Source organism: Marmota flaviventris, chromosome 14 (genome assembly GCF_047511675.1).
Source record: "Marmota flaviventris isolate mMarFla1 chromosome 14, mMarFla1.hap1, whole genome shotgun sequence".
In the NCBI taxonomy this organism is placed as follows: Eukaryota; Metazoa; Chordata; class Mammalia; order Rodentia; family Sciuridae; genus Marmota; species Marmota flaviventris.
The window spans coordinates 51,779,691-51,800,523 of NC_092511.1; the positions used below are offsets into that span (position 1 = coordinate 51,779,691).

Genomic DNA, 20,833 nt, shown 5'->3' on the forward strand with positions numbered 1-20,833 from the left:
CAAGAAATTTTAGGATTATTTTGTTGTTGTTGTTGCTGTGAAAAATGCTATTAGGATTTTAACAGGGATTACATTGAATGTCTATATCTGTTGTTAACCTAACCTTGCACATAGCTAGACAAGTACTTTACCTCTGAACTATACCCCTAGGCTCTTTCAAAATGATGAAATGTTTTTGCCTTGAAGCTTAGAGGATACTTTATCTTGAAAGTCTATTTTACTAGGATATTTTCTGGAACTGTGGGCTCTTTGAATATGTAAATTTAAGTCATTTATTCCAGGAAAGATATATTGAATGTTTTTACCACCTACAGAGGTACAATTTATTTACAATAAGATTCACTCATTTTAAGTAACTAGTCCAAGGAGTTTAAACAAATGTTTATTGGAACATTACCCTAACCATAATAAAGATACATAAGTATTTTCCATCACCTCCCAAAGCTTCTTTGTGCCTTTTATATGCAGCTGACAGCTGGACAATGGTGATCATAAGAATGCACTTCTCAGATTACTGACTTCAGGGAACAAAGCAGGCCAATGGCCCTCACTTTTGTGATCTGAAATTCACTTCTACATCTGCATTGAGGATATATTTCCCACATAGGCTGCTTCCAGCCAGTGAATGGAGGAGTAAAAATTCTAAGGCAGTTCCATTCCTGTAAAACACAGAACTGTCTCATCATTGTTCTCAGTCTAGCCTTGTGGATAGTTTATTATTCACCTAAAGATTTAAGGTGATACATATAGATTTCTGGAGTTGTTTCTCTGCATAATACCTCCAGTACACAAACCCACAAATTTCAGCTGCCTCAGCTTCCCCGAACTCTGACTAACTTAACAAATTGATTTCTCTGTGTGAGTTCCCTTTCCTTGTTGTCTAGTCTAAAAAGTACCTTCCATCAGAAAACTGGAAGATTAAAGGTTGAGTTCTTTTGTTTTTCACTCTCAGGTATCAGGATCCTATTAAGGATTAGATATTTGGTATCCCCCAAAACATCATGTGTAAGACAACTCAAAAGTTTTCAGAGATGAAATGATTAGATTATGAGAAGCATAACCTAATTAGTGGACTAATCTACTGATATATGCTAATTGGGCAGTAACTGTAAGTAAACAGTAAGGGTGTGGCTGGAGGAAGTATATCACTGGGGATTTGCTTTTGGGGTTTATACTTTGTCCATGGTGAGTCAAGCTAAATAAGTCAGCCAATCATAAATAAGTCAGCCAACCTCTGAAACCATGAGCCAAAATAACCTTTTTCTCCTGTAGGTTGTCTTATCAGGTCTTTTGGTCACAGTAACAAATCCTGTACTGCTAAAAACAAATCCTGTACTGCCAATCATTTAATCTCTAAAAATAAATTACAAATGCATTTTTTCCCAGTTCAATAGTTGTCTATGACAGTATGTTCAATCTGTTACAAGCTAATCAACCTAGTTGATAGCAGGAAGTTCCAGAAATAATATATTCAACAAATATTTATAACCCTATTGAAAATACTTGGGAGTATCAATAGAGTAGCTAACATTTATTGAGATTTTCTCTATACTGTATACTAATCAGAGTACTTTACATATATTAAGTCACAACATATATTATCTTCACAACAATCTAATACCCTATTCAACTGATGAGAAAACTCAAATTTAGAGTAATGGCTGCCAGATGAAATATAGAATATCCAATTAATTTTGTGTTTCAGATAAGTAATTATTTTTAGTATAAGCATATCATATGCAATATTTGTGACATATTTACACTAAATAATTGTCATCTGAAATTCAAATTTGTGTATGTATATGTGTGTGTATGTATGTATGTGTGTGTGTGTGTGTGTGTGTGTGTATAATTTTTTTTTTTGGTGGTGGTGGTGGGGATTGAACCCAGGGCTTTGTGCGTGAGAGGCAAGCACTCTACCAACTGAGCTATATCACCAGCTCATTATCTCATATTTTTGCTAATTCTGGCAACCTTAAACTTGCCCAAGGTCCTATAGCTACCCACTTCTATAGAAGGACTTGGAAACTAGCAGTCTGACCCCAAACTCAACCCTTTACCATACTGGTGCTATATCATTAGAAAAGATTAACTACTTGCTGTAGGCTTACAGATCTTTCTTCAAATCAGGTGCCTGTTTTTTGGGTTTTCTAAATTCAGGATTAGAAATGCCATGCTGCAGTCATTAAAAAGGAATGATCAGGTGACTCCCATGTGTGGCTGTTATTCCAGAGAGGAGGGGAGTGAGCAAGATCACCCATAGTAATATTAGCAATATTATTTTGGACCCTTCCTGTTTTAAAATTAATATCAAAAGTTACCATCAGCCAGACTGTTGGCTGTAACTATACTTACTTTCATAGGGTACTTTCAGAATACCTCTAATACTTGAGATCCTGTGTTGGGACTAAACCGGAGAAAAAACCAATGACATGAGTCTTTGACCATAAGCAACTCACAATCTATAGAAGAGACAGTTATAATACTATAATTCAAGGTTGGTGAATATTCCATATGTAAAATAGAAATAATATTAGAGGCTTAAATAACTCAAACTCAGTTCTGTTTGATTCCAGAGTATGGGCTTTTCAAAAACAATTGCATGTTACCTACAGAAAACTAGACTAAGCCTCAAATGATAACTGCTGTAGCAAAGCTGTTAACCGAGTTAGGGAAATATTCAGAACTAGTAATACTTAAAAGAGGGATTATGCATGATAATTACTGCTGATAACTTTAATAAAAATAACATAAATAATCAGTTATTATTTTAAAAATATTTTTAGTTATAGATGGACACAGTACCTTTATTTTGTTTATTTAGTTTTTTATGTGGTGCTGGGGATTGAACCCAATGCTTCATGCATGCTAGGCAAGCACTCTACCACTGAGCCACAACCCCAGCCCTAAAGCTATTATTTTTAAGATCTTCTGATGAGTAAACTGGTAACGGCATGATCTTATCATGATAACATAGTGGTAAAAGACATTCAGACAAATGTAACTGCATTTAAATGGGTATTGATGATAATAGTCATATCGAAACATATAACATAGTTACGTAAAAACAATACTGTTGAAGAATAATTCTATGCCAATAAATCAGTCCAAACTAAACTGAAATACAAAATACAAACTAAACTGATGAAAATAGTCATATCGAAACATATAACATAGTTATGTAAAAACAATACTGTTGAAGAATAATTCTATGCCAATAAATCAGTCCAAACTAAACTGAAATACAAAAACCCATTCTAATTAGCAACAGGTGTATTTTAAAATAAGAATACAAGTGAAAAGATAGGGCCTGACAAAGGAGAAGTTCAACAGTACTGATTCATCAAGGATACTCCAAAGAAAATTATTCATCCAGGATATCTGAATTACATGTGTGTGAACCTATTCTAGCTCTACTGATACTGGGACTTTCCATTAAAGGTGACTTAATGAAATACCAGTAAAAACTATGGCACTGAAATCATGCTGAGAGACTGAGATGTATATATGAAAGAACTGAGAAATATTTCTTGGTGCCACTTCCTGGAAACTACAGAGTTTACCTCTAGTTTCTCGTTGAATACAGAGGAGAAATCTATATACCTGTATATTGGGTATAGGGATGAAAATTTGTAATTAATAATGTGTTAAAAATCTACACGTGGGCTGGGGTTGTGGCTCAGTGGTAGATCATTTGCCTCACATGTGTGAAGCACTAGGTTTGATTCTCAGCACCACATATAAATAAATGAATAAAAGAAAGGTCCATCAACAACTAAAAAAAAAAAAATCTACACATGCTAGGTGTGGTGGCATAACCCTGTAATCCCAGAAAATTGAGAAGTTGAAGCAGGAAGATTACAAAATTGAGAGCTAGAGATGTGGAACAGTACTGCAATTTGCCATTCCTAGTCCTGCAAAATTAATAAGTAAATAGAAAAATTTACATGAATTGGTTATTTATGTTAAATTTTACCTGTGAAGTATAAAGAGCAATAATGATCTAGTTCAAAGTTTATTTATTCTAGAGTCATTACTTTATTAGAAGTGCCTGATACTTTGCTGGAAATCATAACTCAGGGTTTTATGCAGAGTAAACATGTCAAAACTAAAATAATTTAGATATTATTTTAAATGTATACAAATGCAATTTTATTACTTCTATCACAAAATACTAAAAATTTATTTTCCTATAATTTTATTATTTTAGTTAATGTGAAAACCAACTAAAATTTCCCTCTAATCTGTATTGTTTCAGTTTAACCCTTGGATAGAACTGTTTTCTGTCCCAGACAATCTCTTTCTATTTGAATTATTTCCAAAGATAAACTATTTCTGATTAATTATTACAGCACAAAATTAAAACATTATGCAAAAAATGAAATTTTTATTATCATTTTTCATTAATGAATACTGATTGGCAGTCATAATCCATAAGAAAGAAAACCCTAAATTGGTTTATTTCCTTTCTTATCTCCCTTATGTAGGTTTACATACCTTTTAGTAAAAGAACACATTTGAAGTTTGAAGTCATTTGACTTAGGAATAAATTGTCTTATTGTCATTCTCTGAGGAGAAAAATGCACTTAGAAAGAGAAGGCTAATAAAAACGATGGCTGACAAGAACACTTGTGAACCCCTAGCTTCTCACTTCACAGCAGTGCTCATTTCTGCTTAACAAGATCATTCCAGTTTAGTAGTAGGCTCTCCTGGATCACATTCAGGGCATAGGCCACATTCAAGCCTTCTTTTCCAAATGTATAAAATGGAGAAAGTTACAAGTAGAGTATCTTCTCCCCTTACACTGTGTTTCTCTTCTGCACCTCTGGTCTCTTAACAGCTGTATCTGAGCCCCCAGTCCTTGGTCCCTGATAGATGTGGGTTTAAGGCTTTTACTATGAGCAGCTGAGAGGTTACTGTGCATCTGCTTTGAAGTTTTAGCCCCATCTCTGTAGAGCACAGTGCAGGGTATGTTAAAGAGAAGGGATTGTGGTGCAAAGGGTATAACTCTGTCAGCCTGCTCCATTTTGACCCTAAATTGGATCCCTGCTGTGTGCAAGCACTTATATAAGACTTTGGAGATCTTCTAGCAATTTGCAGGCATTTTTATGGCACAGTCACACAAGTTACAAGCTTCCATGATACCTGCATAAATACAAAGGACCAATTTATATATGTTTTTAGACCTGTCCCCCTCCTCTGCTCTCCAGCCTGAAATCTGTTTAAATAATAAAATATTGTTTTGAAACAATAGCAATTCCTAAGTACCTGTGTCTGTATCATTTAAAAAGATCTTATAACAGTATTAGGTATTTAACACTTTCAGTGTTTCCTATTTTTTATGTAAAGGATGAGAAAATACAATTTCTTCTCCCAACCAACTTTATGGAGTACCATGATAATTAGGTTAATATGTAACAATAAACATGCTTCAAAAATCAATGTGAAACTATTTTCTATGTTCAGTGCTGATATCTTTTAATATTACAAGTTGATAGTATGACAAAAGATAAACTGAACAGATGTTTAATTATATCATCGGATAAATAAATTCAGAGAATCATAGAAAGTTGTACTTGAAAAGACAGCAGCTGGAAGTCTGAATACAGTTCAATGTTTTTGATTTAATCTGCGTTCAAAAGCTAAGAGAAGAGGAGCCTGGAGCCAGGGTCTCCTATGGTGAAAAGAAGGTGTTGAGCACATGACCTCTGTGTGCCAGACTCCTTCTTTAGCCTCCCACAAGTCTAGGGAGACACATAAAGGGATGACACATTCTGTAGCTTCAGGGTGCAAGCTGTGTCTTAAAAGCTGATATTCATTCTCCACAAATAAGATAAATCTGACATGAATTTGGTGACTCCTGCTATGTCCTAATTGGCATGAAGTAATGATTATACTAATGAGAAACTTGTTATCTTCTAGCCCTTTTTAATGAAAACTACTAAAATATTTTTATAATAATTGTATTTCCATTTATGTATTATTTCAGACCTGTTCCTAAATTCCATAGTTTTTTTTTATTTATCAATCACAGCTTTTATTTGTAGAACATCTTAATACAAAATACTTTCTAGTAATTGTCTTATTAGATACAACACTCTGGAGAGATAGGAGGGCAGGTGATTTGATTTCCCAATATATAGTCAAAGAGTTTGTTAAAAACTCTTGTTTTTGGTAGAACTGAGATTGAAAACAATATCCCTTGACTCCAGTGCTCTTTCAGCTCCACCATTAATAGTTTAGGTGCAATTTAAAAGAAGTCAAATTCTTTACTTCACAATAAAATACAACTCATTTTTTTATACCTTTATTTTATTTATTTAGTTTTATGTGGTGCTGAGGATCGAACCCAGCGCCTCACACGTGCTAGGCAAGTGCTTCACTGCTGAGCCACAATCCCCAGCCCAAATACAACTCATTTTTAAATTCCAGGAACTTCTACGTAGACAACCCAATCTCCATTGATCATCAGTCCTGGAGACAGACACTTTCTAGTCCCTGGCACAAGCCCTTATTCCTAAGGTTGTACTCAGCCTTGACATATTTCTTTTCTTTTCCTGAAGGCACTCTATAACTTATCCCTGTTCTCCGTTCTTCCTATTTTTTTTTCTTTCTATGCCTATATCTTTCCCCTGTTCTAACATCTTTCCTTTCCCTCTCTTCCCTTTTCCACTTCCTCTCTCCCTTCTCTCTTTTTCTTCCTTCTCTCTCCCCTTCCCTCTTATGTTCATATCTCTATACTACCTCTCCCTCCCTCTAGTATTTACCTGGTGTTTGAGTCTTGGCAATCATTCTGGTTCCTACAATTACATTTAAACAGCCACAATAGTACCAAATAGTCTTGGAAAATTCCTCTTGCTTATGAAATAAAAACTTGCATTTCCAAAGCAAACACATTAACTTTTAAAAAGTAATGTTCTAGCAATCCAATCAGAAAGTAAGCAAATGTAAAGAAATCAAAAGGAGACAGAAGCAAGTGCAAAGGCAGAATAGCCAAATGGCAAAATGGCTGCTCTGCTGAGCTACTGGCTTTATTTATACCAATAGGTTACATTTGGTCACTGGCCTCAGTAGTACATTACTGTTTATTATATCACTAAGTAGGTTATAGCAGGTTACAATGTAAGATGTTTTTGTTTATGGTTAGATATGTGCTCCAGCCAAGCATTCACTGGTTATCTTAAGAATGCCTGGGAAGCAGAATATTCCAGCCATGGGAAACAGGGCCCCTGTTATTCTCTGGGAGTTTGCTCACCAGAGAAACACTGTCCGTACATTCCCATGGTCAGAACCCTGACCGGCAAAGAACAATGAAAAGATATTTACACCAGAAAGTATATGGATGGAAAATAAAAACATGAAAGGATGCTCAATATCATTAGCCATCAAGAAAATGTAAATTAAAACTCCAATGAGTTATAACCAACGTGGATTATAACAAACTAAAAAATTATGACACTGTTGGCAAGAAGAAACCAGATCTCTCATACACTACGGGAATGAAGTTAGTGTCATTTTGGAAAACAGTATAACAGTTCCCCCGGCCCCACCAACCCAGTACTGGGAATGAACCCATGGACACTCTACCACTGAGCTACATTTTCAGCCCTTTTTATTTTTTGAGACAGGGTCACAATAAATTACTCAGGCTGGCCTCAAATTTGCAATCCTCCTGCCTCAGGCTCCCAAGTTGCTGAGATCAGAAGAGTGTGTCACCATACCCATTGGCAGTTTTCTTATACAACTAAGCACATATGACCTACCACACAACTTAGGAATCACACTCCTGGGATTTACCCTAGAAAAATGAAAATTCACATCCATACAAAAACCTAAACACAAATGTTCGAGGAAACTTTGCTGTAACAGCCCCAAACTTGAAACACTCAAAACATCCCTTGATAAGAGAATTCCATGGTTTTAAAAAAAATTCACTTTATAAAATAACATTTCTCGGGAGAGTCAGATTGGCAGCTTTTATGTATGTCAAAAAGCAACATTCATTAAAACATTTCTAAAAACTCCTTCCCCCAAACAATGCAAAATAAAACAAATCTCAGCTTTGAATAAGTTGATAGGTCAAATAATGGAATCTATGTTTTGATATAACTTTAGTGATGCACTTGCTTTTCAGAGAAATTTCAGAGAAAGTCTTCATTGCCGATGACACTAAAGAATGTTTTTCTATCAAACAAAAGCTAATCAAGAAAAATACTTTACTCCCACAAACCCCTGTTGACTTTCATTTTTTAAAATTGTCTAAATTCTTTCCATTTTTTCCATCATGAAAAAAGTCTTAAATTGCCACCATACCTTATTCTAAATATTCAGTTTTAGCAGAGGTTTCCCTTCGATGTCTATATCCAGTGAGTAACCTCCAGTATTATCTCCTCCCAAGGAAAACCTTCCCTTATACTAACCTCTCACTACTTAGCTGCTTCTCAATAGCCTGTGTTTATCTCTGAATACAGGCACGTGGCTCTTTCCAGCAAAGTGCTTGGGCTAAAAGCAGATGTTAATTTAAAAATGCTGATAACAGCCCATGGCACCTGTTGTTTCTCTTCTTTTGCTCAAGCTCCAGTATGCTAAATTCTATTCTTTATTTCAATAATTCTCTGCAGCTTTTCTTCCATTCCAGCTGTAGGTCTTTCACTGTGGTGATCATTTAAACTTAACAGGAAAGCCATGTTTTATTGAGCAAAACTATCAGGTTGATTACACACAGTCAGCTCAGGCAGCCCAAAGTCACTGTTCTGATTAAGAATGAACTACTTTTTCTCCTCTCCACCCGCCCCCCCCCCCATTACTGGGGAATTGAATTCGGGGCTCTCTGCCACTGAGCTACGTTCCCAATCCTTTTTATTTTTTTATTCTGAGATAGGGTCCAAGATGCTGAGAATGGCCTCAAATTTGCAATCCTCCTGCTTCAGCCTCCAAAGTTGCTGGGATGACAGAATGCAATCCTGCACCCAGCAAATACTTGATTTTTTACCACATATTATTTTCCAGGGACTATAAAAAATATTCAGTTTTTTAACTACTTACATCACTCTCAAACAGTATTCTCTGACTTCCTGTTTTTAAAGTGAATGATAATTTCTATAGCTGTTTAGCACTAATTACTGCGATGCCTATGTGTTTTACAATTCAGTCTCCATTTCTGAGAAGTATTTGGTTTAAATTCATTGTTAAGCAGTCTTTTCCTGAAGGGCTCACAGATACTTCACTGAAGACTTTGATATTTGGGAATATTTGCTTGTTGACTCTCACCTTGACAAAAATCTTCACTAGGCATAATATTTTTGAGCCACAATGCAAAATTCTTTTATTTTTCTGTATTTCAGGGACTTTTTTTTGGCATTATGTATTTGAATATATCTTCTATTTCCTTTATCCAATGTCGAATCATCAGTCTCTTATATCTAACACATATTTCTACTTGCCTACTTGCAAATTAACTCAAGTCTGTCTACTCTGTTTTATGCTGTTTCTATTGTATTGAATTGGAGTGTTTAGACCACTTTATATAACATGATTGTTAAGTTTGGGTTTAAATTTACAACCTTACTGTTTTCTTTCTTTCTTTTTAGTTATACATAGACACAATATCTTTGTTTATTTATTTTTATGTGGTGCTGAGGATAAAACCCAGGGTCTCACACATGCAAGGTGAGCGCTCTACCTCTGAGCCACAACCCCAGCCCAAATTTACTGTTTTCTATTATTCCATTTATTCTTCATTTCTTCTCCATTTGTCTGAACTTTGGATCAAGTATTTTTAATGATTTCATACTAACTATCCCCTTGATCATTATCAAGATTTTTTTTCTCTTATATTTCAAGAATGAACCTAAAGGATTTTTTGTTGTGGTGGTGGTGGTGGTGGTGCTGGGGATTGAATCTAGGGCCTTATGCATTTGAGGCAAGCACTCTACCAACTGAGCTATATCCCCAGCTCAAGCCTAAGGTTTTAAATGCAAGAATAATGGTTTCAGAGGTCTAAAAGATGGCGGCAAATAGAGTGCATCACCCCCGTGTACCGCGTCACTGCGTAGGTGAATAACGAGTTAGAACAGCCAAAAGATATCTTGTTAGGAATTTCCAGCAAAATTGGGGTGCACCGAAACCTAGAGGAAGGATTTCCATCACCCGAGGATTGGTTACTGGGGCTCAATCGCGAGTGAACCGTGTGCCCGGAGATTCAGGCTGATTGATCGGCGGCCCACCCGGCTGCTAGAGACTGCGGCGCGCCGAGAAACGGCGTGCCAGCAACGCAGAGGAACGGTGCTGCAGATTCTGTGGGGTCCTGCCGGCTGTGCCCTCACGGTGCTCTGGGCTGAGTTCTGGGTTTGAGACGGGGGAAGGAAGCGGTCCAGTTCTGTCCTCCACACTGGACAGCCCACAGAGGAAGACAGCGGCCACTGTCTTGGAGAGCTGATGTCACCATCACCAGTTTCCGACAGATTGCAGCTAGTTCAGTGATAGAACAGGTGTGTGTCATTTAGCCCATCTCCCATACAATGGGGAAATCGCATAAAATCTCTCCCCGGCTTTCCGGGGGCGTGATTAACAGAGTGAGCGTGAATACAGGCGTGGGGAAAGGTAAAGGCACCTGACCTCAAACTCCCCCTTCCCACCAGCGGCAAAAATGAAACCTGTCTCGCCAGCTCTCAGAGGAGTGGCTATCAGAGGGAATCAAAACAATAGGGGCTGGTTCCCAATAGCCGCGCTCCACATCCAGGAAACTGCAGGCCCAGAGTGTAGCTTGAACTGCCGAGAGGTATCACACTGGGGAAGGCCTGGCTGGCAGGAGAAGCGAGGAGACTAGAGACGAGGAATAAACCTAAGCTAACGGGTTTTGAGAGACACGGGGTGGGGGGAGGGAGGGAGCGGCCTCACATGGATTGTTTCCTACAGCCGGAGGGCAAAATCTTGGCCCAGAAGGCACAGCACCACCTACTGGAAGTGAAGAAAATAGAAGTCTAACAGTGCCTTTTTCTTTCTTTCATTTTTTAATTTTTTAATTTTAATTTTTCTTAAATTATTTTTTTAATTGTAATTTTTATTTTACTGCATTTTATTATTTTTTTATCATTTCTTTTTCTTTTCTATTCTTTTCGCTTTCTTTCTTCTCTCCCTCTCTATATCTTGGTTTGCTTCCTTACCTTTTCCACATCTTTCCTCTTAAGCATGACCACCCAGATTACGTATAACTTACTAAATGCAAATAGATAAATACTACGAATCGGTCTATAGTCCGCCTAAGCCCTTAACTACCCCCAAGTACTCCTGTCTATTCTCTTGTTAATATCCGCCTGCATTTGAGCAATCCCCCAAAGAAGCTAACATATACTAACCTCCATACCATCAAATCGCCCGACCTTAACATAAAATCCTAAGTTCAAACCTCAGTTCTCTATATGCCATCAAAATCTGTAGGCCTTTAATGAAGCTAATGAATTTACCTTAAATCACAATTAAATCCGACATCTCTAAACATTGTCTCCCAACACAAAGGCGAGATATTGGAACTATAAAAACCAAAACAAATTTAAAGGAGAAAACAGAAATACAGCAGTCAAACAGAGTTGGAAAGTAACATGAGCACCATAAAAAAACAAGGGAAAAAAGGATTACAAACAATGCAGGACAACTTAAATTCACAGGAGAACCTAGAGGCATCAGAATAATGGACAGAGAAAGAACTCAAGGTATACCTAACTCAGATGGAACAGAATCTTCGAGAAGACATTAGACAGCAAGTCCAAACGATGAAAGTATACTTTGAAAACGAATCACATAAGCAAATTCAAATGGCAAAGAATGAGCTCTACTAGGAGATAGAGATTTTTTTAAAAAATCAAACAGTAATCCTAGAAATGCAGGAAACCATAAACCAAATTAAAAACTCAAACGAGAATATTACAAATAGACTAGATCAAATAGAAGTCAGAACATCAGATAATGAAGACAAAGTTTATCAACTTGAAAAGAATATAGTCAACACAGAAAGGATGCTAAGAAATCACGAGCAATCCATCCAAGAGATATGGGATGTCATTAAAAAAAACAAACTTGAGAGTCAGTGGGATAGAAGAAGGTATAGAGGTTCAAACCAAAGGAATGAACAATCTACTGAATGAAATAATCTTAGAAAACTTCCCAGATATGAAAGATGGAATGGATTGCCAAATCCTGGAAGCCTACAGGACCCCAAACATACAAAACCCTAATAGACCAACTCCCAGACACATAATTATGAAGATATCCAACATACAGAACAAGGAGAGAATATTAAAAGCTACGAGAAAAAGGAGGCAGATTACATTCAGGGGTAAACCAATTAGGTTAACAACGGATTTTTCATCACAGACGTTGAAAGCGAGAAGATCCTGGAACAATGTATTTCAAACGCTGAAAAATAATGGATTCCAACCAAGAATACTGTATCCAGCAAAATTAAGCTTCAGGTTTGACAATGAAATTAAAATATTTCACAATAAACAAAAGTTAAAAGAATTCGCAGGAAGAAACCAGCACTGTAAGGCATTTTGAGCAAAACACTACAAGAAGAGGAATTGAAAAACAGCACCCAAAACTAACAGTGGGAGGTAACTCAACAAAGGGAAGAAAAAAATAACCAAAAAGGAAAAACTAACCATATTAAAATAAATAAATAAATACGCATGACTAGAAATACAAACCATATATCAATAGTAACCTTAAACGTTAATGGCTTAAATTCACCAATCAAGAGACATAGGCTAGTAACCTGGATTAAAAAAAACAAATCCAACAATATGCTGCCTTCAGGAGACTCATATGATAGGAAAAGACATACACAGGCTGAAGGTGAAAGGTTGGGAAAAATCATACCACTCACATGGTCCTCGGAAGCAAGCAGGAGTGGCCATACTCATATCGAACAAAATCAACTTCAAACCTAGGTTAATCAAAAGGGATAAAGAAGGACACTACATACCGTTAAAAGGAACCATCCACCAACAAGACATAACAACCATCAATATGTATGCACCAAACAATGGTGCTGCAACGTTTATAAAACAAACTCTCCTCAAGTTCAAGAGTCAAATAGACCACAACACAATAATTATGGGTGACTTCAACACACCGCTCTCTCCGTTGGACAGATCCTCCAGAAAAAAGCTGAATAAAGAAACTATAGAACTCAATAACACAATCAATAACCTAGACTTAATCGACATATATAGAATATATCAACCATCATCAAGTGGATGGATACACGTTCTTCTCAGCAGCACATGGATCCTTCTCAAAGATAGATCATATATTATGCCATAGGGCAACTCTTAGTAAATATAAAGGTGTGGAGATAATACAATGCATCTTATCTGATCATAATGGAATGAAACTGGAAATCAATGATAAAAGGAAGGAAGGAAAAATCCTGCATCACCTGGAAAATGAACAATATGTTACTGAATGATCAATGGGTTACAGAAGACATAAAGGAGGAAATAAAAAAATTCTTAGAGATAAATGAAAATACAGACACAACATATCAGAATCTATGGGACACAATGAAAGCAGTTTTAAGAGGGAAATTCATTGCCTGGATGTTGAGAGCCACAGCCAAAGGGGCCCCAGCAAACTTTCAGACTAGCAGCTGATGATTGGCTCACAGCGGCCCCAGCAACTTCTAACTGATTGGCTCCTCTGCGGTGATGCTCATTGGGCTGTTTCCCCACCCTTTCAGACTACGGAGCTGCTCATTGGGGAACTATTTTGGCTCCGCCCACGCGACCCAGCCAATCGGCCTCAAGAGCGGGAGGAGTGGGGGAGGTGGAGAGGCCTGTGGGAAGCCGGGTGTGGCAGTTGGGCTCTGAAGGTTTTTCCTGAGGAGCTGTTTTGTTTGGCGTGTGTGGTTCTAAAAATAAAGTTCGTTTCTTTTGACAAGTGGCTCCTGAATTGTGCCCAGCCAGACTGCGGCACCTGGAGTTCATTCCTCAAAAAAAGGTAAAACCAACAAAAAAATGAACTCGCACTTCATCTCAAAAACCTAGAAAAGGAAGAGCAAAACAACAGCAAATGTAGTAGAAGGCAAGAAATAATTAAAATCAGAGCGGAAATCAACAAAATTGAAACAAAAAAAAACCATTGAAAAAATTGATAAAACTAAAAGTTGGTTCTTCGAAAAAATAAATAAGATCGACAGACCCTTAGCCATGCTAACGAAGAGAAGAAGAGAGAGAACTCAAATTACTAACATACGGGATGAAAAAGGCAATATCACAACAGACACTACAGAAATACAGAAGATAATTAGAAATTATTTTGAAACCCTACATTCCAATAAAATAGAAGATAGTGAAGATATCGATAAATTTCTTAAGTCATATGATTTGCCCAGATTGAGTAAGGAAGATACACTCAATTTAAACAGACCAATAACAAAGGAGGAAATAGAAGAAGCCATCAAAAGACTACCAACCAAGAAAAGCCCTGGACCGGATGGGTATACAGGGGAATTTTACAAAACCTTCAAAGAAGAATTAAAAAAAAAAAGAATAATGGTTTCAAAAAATTACTCATCAAGACATAAGAAACATCAAAGTTGAGACTCATTTACATCTACAAAACAGTAATGCACCAATTTGTAGTCCCACCAGCAATGTACAAGAGTACACTTTTCCCCACATCCTCGCCAGCACTTGTTGTTGTTTGACTTCATAATGGCTGCCAATCTTACTGGAGTGAGATGGTATCTTAGGGTGGTTTTGATTTGCATTTCTCTGACTGCTAGAGATGGTGAGCATTTTTTCATGTACTTGTTGATTGATTGTATGTCCTCCTCTGACAAGTGTCTGTTCAGGTCTTTGGCCCATTTGTTGATTGGGTTATTTGTTTTCTTATTGTTTAATTTTTTGAGTTCTTTGTATACTCTGGATATTAGGGCTCTATCTGAAATGTGAGGAGTAAACATTTGTTCCTAGGATGTAGGCTCCCTATTTACCTCTCTTATTGTTTCTTTTGCTGAGAAAAAACTTTTCAGTTTGAGTAAGTCCCATTTGTTGATTCTAGTTATTAACTCTTGTGCTATGGGCGTCCTATTAAGGAATGTGGAGCCCGACCCCACAATAAGTAGATCAGAGCCAACTTTTTCTTCTATCAGGTGCAGAGTCTCTGATTTTTTTTTTAAGGTAAACAACTGGAAAATCATTTTATTTTTTTATTTTATTTATTTATTTTTAAATTTTTATTGTTGGTTGTTCAAAACATTACATAGTTCTTGATATATCATATTTCACACTTTGATTCAAGTGGGTTATGAACTCCCATTTTTACCCCGTATACAGATTGCAGAATCACATCAGTTACACATCCATTGATTTACATATTGCCATACTAGTGTCTATTGTATTCTGCTGCCTTTCCTATCCTCTACTATCCCCCCTCCCCTCCCCTCTTCTCTCTCTACCCCCTCTACTGTAATTCATTTCTCCCCCTTGTATTTTTTTTCCCTTTCCCCTCACTTCCTCTTGTATGTAATTTTGTATAACCCTGAGGGTCTCCTTCCATTTCCATGCTATTTCCCTTCTCTCTCCCTTTCCCTCCCACCTCTCATCCCTGTTTAATGTTAATCTTCTTCTCATGCTCTTCGTCCCTACTCTGTTCTTGGTTACTCTCCTTATATGAAAGAAGACATTTGGCATTTGTTTTTTAGGGGTTGGCTAGCTTCACTTAGCATAATCTGCTCTAATGCCATCCATTTCCCTGCAAATTCTATGATTTTGTCATTTTTTAATGCAGAGTAATATTCCATTGTGTATAAATGTTATCTATTGTCTAATTTTTTGAGTTCTTTGTATACTCTGGATATTAGGGCTCTATCTGAAGTGTGAGGAGTAAAGATTTGTTCCCAGGATGTAGGCTCCCTATTTACCTCTCTTATTGTTTCTTTTGCTGAGAAAAAACTTTTTAGTTTGAGTAAGTCCCATTTGATGATTCTAGTTATTAACTCTTGTGCTATGGGTGTCCTATTGAGGAATTTGGAGCCCGACTCCACAGTATGTAGATCGTAGCCAACTTTTTCTTCTGTCAGACGGCGTGTCTCTGATTTGATATCAAGCTCCTTGATCCATTTTGAGTTAACTTTTGTGCATGGCGAGAGAAAGGGATTCAGTTTCATTTTGTTGCATATGGATTTCCAGTTTTCCCAGCACCATTTGTTGAAGATGCTATCCTTCCTCCATTGCATGCTTTTAGCCCCTTTATCAAATATAAGATAGTTGTAATATTGTGGATTGGTTTCTGTGTCCTCTATTCTGTACCATTGGTTCGCCCGCCTGTTTTGGTACCAGTACCATGCTGTTTTTGTTACTATTGCTCTGTAGTATAGTTTGAAGTCTGGTATCGCTATACCGCCTGATTCACACTTCCTGCTTAGCATTGTTTTTGCTATTCTGGGTCTTTTATTGTTCCATATGAATTTCATGATTGCTTTCTCTATTTCTACAAGAAATGCCGTTGGGATTTTGATTGGCATTGCATTAAACCTATAGAGAACTTTGGGTAATATCGCCATTTTGATGATGTTAGTTCTGCCTATCCATGAACAGGGTATATTTTTCCATCTTCTAAGATCTTCTTCTATTTCTCTCTTTAGGGTTCTGTAGTTTTCATTGTATAAGTCTTTCACCTCTTTTGTTAGGTTGATTCCCAAGTATTTTTTTTTTTTTTGAGGATATTGTGAATGGAGTGGTTGTCCTCATTTCCATTTCAGAGGATTAGTCGCTGATATACTGGAATGCCTTTGATTTATGCGTGTTGATTTTATATCCTGCCACTTTGCTGAATTCATTTACTAGCTCTAATAGTTTCTTTGTAGACCCTGCTAGGTATAGAATCATGTCATCTGATTTGGGTCTGCTAGGTATAGAATCATGTCATCCGCAAATAGTGATAATTTAAGTTCTTCTTTTCCTATTTTTATGCCTTTAATTTCTTTTGTCTGTCTAATTGCTCTGGCCAGCGTTTCGAGAACTATGTTGAACAGAAGTGGTGAGAGAGGGCATCCCTGTCTTGTTCCAGAATTTAGAAGGAATGCCTTCAATTTTTCTCCGTTCAGAATGATGCTAGCCTGAGGCTTAGCATAGACAGCTTTTACAATATTGAGGTATGTTCCTGTTATCCCTAGTTTTTCTAGAGTTTTGAACATAAAGGGATGCTGTACTTTGTCGAATGCTTTTTCCGCATCTATCGAGATGATCATATGGTTCTTATTTTTAAGTCTATTGATGTGGTGAATAACATTTATTGATTTCTGTATATTGAACCAGCCTTGCATCCCAGGGATGAATCCTACTTGATCATGGTGCACAATTTTTTTGATATGTTTTTGTATCCAATTCGCCAGAATTTTATTGAGGATTTTTGCATCTAAGTTCATTGGAGATATTGGTCTGTAGTTTTCTTTCTTTGAAGTATCTTTGTCTGGTTTAGGAATCAGGGTGATGTTGGCCTCGTAGAATGAATTTGGAAGTTCTCCCTCTTTTTCTATTTCCTGGAATAGCTTGAAAAGTATTGGTATTAGTTCTTCTTTAAAGGTTTTGTAAAACTCTGCTGTATACCCATCCGTTCCTGGGCTTTTCTTAGTTGGTAGTCTTTTGATGGCTTCTTCTATTTCCTCGATTGATATTGGTCTGTTTAGGTTGTCTATATCCTCCTGACTCAATCTGGGCAGATCATATGACTTAAGAAATTTATCGATGCCTTCACTATCTTCTAATTTATTGGAGTATAAGGATTCAAAATAATTTCTGATTATCTTCTGTATTTCTGAAGTGTCTGTTGTGATATTGCCTTTTTCATCCCATATGCTAGTAATTTGAGTTCTCTCTCTTCTTCTCTTCGTTAGCATGGCTAAGGGTCTGTCGATCTTATTTATTTTTTCAAAGAACCAACTTTTAGTTTTGTCAATTTTTTTCAATTGTTTCTTTTGTTTCGATTTCATTAATTTCAGCTCTGATTTTAATTATTTCCTGCCTTCTACTTCTTTTGCTGTTGTTTTGCTCTTCTTTTTCTAGGATTTTGAGATGAAGTGTGAGATCATTTATTTGTTGGTTTTTCCTTTTTTTAAGGAATGAACTCTAGGCAATGAATTTTCCTCTTAGAACTGCTTTCATTGTGTCCCATAGATTCCAATATGTTGTGTCTGTGTTTTCATTTATCTCTAAGAATTTTTTAATTTCCTCCTTGATGTCTTCTATAACCCATTGATCATTCAGTAACCTATTGTTCATTCTCCAAGTGATGCATGATTTTTCCTTCCTTCTTTTATCGTTGATTTCCAGTTTCATTCCATTATGATCAGATAAGATGCATGGTATTATCTCTACTCCTTTATAATGTCTTAAGAGTTGCCCTGTGACATAATATATGATCTATTTTTGAGAAGCATCCATGTGCTGCTGAGAAAAAAGTGTAACTGCTTGATGTTGGGTGGTATATTCTATATATGTCAATTAAGTCTAAGTTATTAATTGTATTATTGAGCTCTATAGTTTCTTTATTCAACTTTTGTTTGGAAGATCTGTCCAGTGGTGAGAGAGGTGTGTTGAAGTCTCCCATAATTATTGTATGGTGGTCTATTAGACTGTTGAACTTGAGAAGAGTTTGTTTGATGAACATAGCTGCACCATTGTGTGGAGCATATATATTTATGATTGTTATATCTGGTTGGTGTATGGTTCCCTTGAGCAGTATGTAGTGTCCCTCTTTATCCCTTTTGATTAACTTTGGCTTGAAATCTATTTTATTTGATATGAGTATGGGCACTCCTGCTTGTTTCTGAAGTCCATATGAGTGATATGATTTTTCCCAACCTTTCACCTTCAGTCTATGTATGTCTTTTCCTATCAAATGCGTCTCCTGTAGGCAGAATATTATTGGATCTTTTTTTTTTTTTTATGCATTCTACTAGCCTGTGTCTCTTAATTGGTGAGTTTAAGCCATTAACATTTAGGGTTATTATTGAGATATGGATTGTTCTTCCAGCCATATTTGTTTATTTATGTTACTTAACATGGTTTGTTTTTCCTCTTTGATTATTTTTTCCCCTTTACTGTACTACCTCCCACTGTTGGTTTTCATTCTTATTTTCCATTTCCTCTTCTTGTAGTGTTTTGCCGAGGATGTTTTGAAGAGATGGTTTTCTAGCTGTAAATTCTTTTAACTTTTGTTTATCGTGGAAGGTTTTAATTTCATCTTCCATCCTGAAGCTTAATTTCGCTGGATACACAATTCTTGGTTGGAACCCATTTTCTTTCAGCGTTTGAAATATGTTGTTCCAGGATCTTCTAGCTTTCAGAGTCTGTGTTGAAAGATCAGCTGTTATCCTGATTGGTTTACCCCTAAATGTAATCTGCTTCCTTTCTCTTGAAGCTTTTAAAATTCTCTCCTTATTCTGTATGTTGGACGTCTTCATTATAATGTGTCTAGGTGTGGATCGCTTATGATTTTGCACGTTCGGCATCCTGTACGCTTCTAGGATTTGGGATTCTATCTCATTCTTCAAGTCTGGGAAGTTTTCTCATATTATTTCGTTGAACAGATTGCTCATTCCTTTGGTTTGGACCTCTATACCTTCCTGTATCCCAATGACTCTTAAGTTTGGTCTCTTTATGTTATCCCATATTTCCTGGATGTTCTGCTCATGGTTTCTTAACAGTCTCGCTGACCTGTCTATGTTTTTTTCAAGTTGAAATACTTTGTCTTCATTGTCTGATGTTCTATCTTCTAAGTGTTCTACTCTGCTGGTAGTATTCTCATTTGAGTTTTTAAGTTGGTTTATTGCTTCCTGCATTTCTAGGATTTCTGTTTGTTTGTTTTTTATAACCTCTATCTCCCTGTATAGTTGATCCTTTGCTTCTTGGATTTGTTTATGTAATTCATTGTTGAAGTGATCTTTCATTGTCTGATTTTGCTGTCTAATGTCTTCCTTGAGACTCCAGATCATCTGAAGCATGTAAATCCTGAATTCTTTATCTGACAATCCATCTGCTGCAGCTATTACCTCTTCTAAAGTTGAGTTGACCTGCATTGCTTGTGGTCTTTTCTTTCCTTGTCTTTTCATACTGCTCGCGTTTCTTTCTGCTTGGTAAAACTGTTGTGTTATTGAATTTTCCCCCTATATATTTATATTGCTCTTGTATCATTGCAAAGTCTCCCTTGCAATGGGCGGGCGGCGGTTGTGCTCCTCCTCCAATTGGGGTGATCTATCACGCCGGCGGGCCGCTGGGCCCCTTCTCCGGGACGCGCAGTCTGCCTACCTTGCGGGCGGCAGCTGGGCCCTTCCTCCAATTGGGGTGATGTGTCTACCATGCTGGCGGGCTTCTGGGCCTGTTCTGCCGGTTGGTCGCAGGTTTGCCTACCTTGCAGGCGCAGGCAGCGGGCAGCGGGCGGTGGCTCTGCTCTGCCCCTCCTCCAATTGGGGTGACGTGTCTACCACGCCGGCGGGCCGCTTGGCCTGTTCTGCAGGTCGGTCGCAGGTCTGCCTACCTTGCAGCACGGGCGGCGGCTCTGTTCTGCACCTCCTCCAATTGGGGTGACGTGTCTACCACGCCGGCGGTGGGCCACTGGGCCTGTTCTTCCGGTCAGTCACAGGTCTGCCTACCTTGCAGGCGCGGGCGGCGGCTCTGCTCTGCCTCTCCTCCAATTGGGGTGACGTGTCCACCATGCTGGCGGGCCGCTGGGCCTTTTCTGCCGGTCGGTCGCAGGTCTACCACGCCGGCAGGCCGCTGGGCCTGTTCTGCTGGTCGGTCAAAGGTCTACCACGCCGGCGGGCCGCTGG

The 20,833-nt window shown here is 37.5% G+C and overlaps 1 protein-coding gene and 1 non-coding gene across 17 annotated transcripts in view; both read right to left on the reverse strand.

Moving 5' to 3' along the window:
- Nucleotides 1–20,833, reverse strand: part of Wdpcp (WD repeat containing planar cell polarity effector) — a 521,998-nt gene that overhangs the window by 170,275 nt on the left and 330,890 nt on the right. The window lies entirely within an intron of this gene.
- Nucleotides 1,866–1,938, reverse strand: Trnae-cuc (transfer RNA glutamic acid (anticodon CUC)). Its single transcript has one exon. It is a non-coding gene; the product is annotated as a tRNA-Glu (tRNA).